This window comes from Macrobrachium nipponense, chromosome 11 (genome assembly GCF_015104395.2).
Source record: "Macrobrachium nipponense isolate FS-2020 chromosome 11, ASM1510439v2, whole genome shotgun sequence".
NCBI classification, from domain to species: domain Eukaryota; kingdom Metazoa; phylum Arthropoda; class Malacostraca; order Decapoda; family Palaemonidae; genus Macrobrachium; species Macrobrachium nipponense.
Window position 1 is genome coordinate 5,779,807 of NC_061087.1, and position 2,500 is coordinate 5,782,306.

Sequence of the window (2,500 nt, forward strand, 5' to 3'; positions counted from 1 at the left end):
TGTTAATAATGATTTCCCGGTTATGTTTTACGAGTTGCATGCCCTCCTAGAATGTTATAAGCGATCTGAAAACATTTGACTGAATTATATTTCCCATTGTATTTCCTTTCGATATTCATTCCCCTCTTTTCCTAAGGATTCAGAAGACGTAAAATCGGTTTAAAAGCCAGCAATATATTCTAATCCTCTTCGTTGGAACTCCTTAAAAAAATAGTTTTTATTTTCAGATACGCATCTTTTTGCATTTCTGTTGGATGTGTCTCCTGTATAGTTGAGAGCTGTTAGTGGTAAGCTTGAAGCAAAACTACACATTTGACTATTCAGGAAATTTTTCTTCTTTCAAAAATATATAACAGGAATTCATCATGTCAATGCTACTCTCCTCTTCTAGTTATTCGTATCATTCATAAATGCAATTTGTAGCCGGCTTATCTGAAAGGTTAGGTAAGTTCCCCTTCTCTCGTTTTTTTATATATATTTCTTTTAGTCTAATTGTAAAATAAAAATAAATGCTACACAATCAACCGAAACCGATTACAATTTTTTCTCACTTTCCCTACTTTTGATCAAATTTCGTTCCTTGTGTTGAAAAAACGCCAGAAAGAAATGGCAGTAATCTCAGCATACGACTCCGAATAGGACAAACAAATCCGCCCTTGGGAACAACCATTGGAGCCAATCTCCTCATAAAGATCCGTGAAAAATCTAGTTTCCTCTGTTCTATATTTCGCCGCCTGTTAATCTTATGAATACTCATTAGCCTTTGGATTCCGTGAACCTCACCAAGAGTTCGCGCTGATGTGGCCTGTCGTAAGTAATTGAAAAGAAAGGATTAATCATGATTGGCAGTAAAATGAAAAATGAAAGGTACTTTATTGCCCCAGCAGAGCCGAAGTTACTGCTGCCTCCTCCCCTGCTCCATTCCTGTCCCTCCCTCCCCCCTCTCTCTCTCTCTCTCTCTCTCTCTCTCTCTCTCTCTCTCTCCCTCCCCTACCACCCTCACCAGTATCCGAATAATCCCAGATATCTCGTAGGCTCAGCTTTTTCATTATTCAAACCGTTATACACGAAGCTATCAAACTTTGCAGGGCGCCATCATTCCAGAGTCAGGCGTACCAACCGTGCCGTAGTGGTAGAGCCCTGACCAACCCCGTCCCAGTAGACCTCCCCACCAACAGGGCTCCCGACCCTCCAGCCACCCTTGGCGATTCCCTCCGCTACTCTCCTTCTTTCTCCATCAATATATTTGATTTATAACTATATTACAATAGCACGTTGCCAAATTGGAGATTAAGCATTGGGAAATGGGATTATTGGTTCTATTAGCGACAGATTGATGGCTAAAGAAAAAAAAGGAACTCTAGTCTGAGTAGAGTGAGAGAGGCATCGGGGCAGGGGTACCGGAGGGGGCCGGGGGGACTGGGGGATGACGAGACTGATGGGGAATGATTTGTTGGCAGCTCTGAATTAGACCCATGATGGGATTGTTGGAGGTGGGGAGGAGGGGATGAGGGGAGTGGGTGGGGAAGGAGATGCATGTGACGGCCGTTATTGCATATTGATTGGTTTGTTACACTTCGGAGGTGTTAGATGAAAAGATATGGATATTGAAAGAGAGAGAGAGAGAGAGAGAGAGAGAGAGAGAGAGAAGTGTCAGTAATAACTTGACACTCTTATCCCATAGGCTGTCAGTTGATACATAATTAGTTAGAAAGAAGATGAGGAAATAGTTAATTAAGAAAATTTTGAAAAAAAATTTGCTAGAGAGAGAGAGAGAGAGAGAGAGAGAGAGAGAGAGAGAGAGAGAGAGAGAGAGAGAGAATTAATTTGGGGTCTGTAAGAAGGTTCACAATTGAACTTCTTTTGAATATTAGATGATTAAATATTATTAACGCCCAAGACATTTACTTTTTTCACCTAAGAGTGAATCTATTTTACTGATATATTTGATATTAGTATATTTATTCGGATGTACTGAGATTTGTATAGTGTCTAAATTGTTTTCTGGTTGCCAATTAGAGATTACGACCTTCAGATGCATTTAGCAGTCCTAGGAGTGATGGATTTTCAGCTACCTATTTTTATTTTTCTTAACAGATATAAAAAATATTTTTAGAGAATATATTTAATGTTTTGTCCAGAAGAAACTTCGGAAAGGACTGGGAAATTTATTTTTATTCATTTATTTGGTTTTTTTTCAGAATTTTTCTGCGGGAAATTTGTGTCATCTCCAGACCTCTATGACTGACAGAGATTTTACCTTTTGATAATATTGCAGTTTGCTATAAAAAATATTTCATTATTTATGGGTGTTTTATTTGCTTGTGGCATGAGCAATAGCGTTATTTTTGTGAGTAAAGAACGGTGTTAACAATCCAAGTTTGGTGTGGAAGATCTAGAGGAGACTAATGAAACATGGAGTGTGTTTTCCGTAGAGGTTTCGTAATTTTCTCTGGTAAAATGTCATAATGTATGTGTTTACGTATGTGGCGTCGGGCGC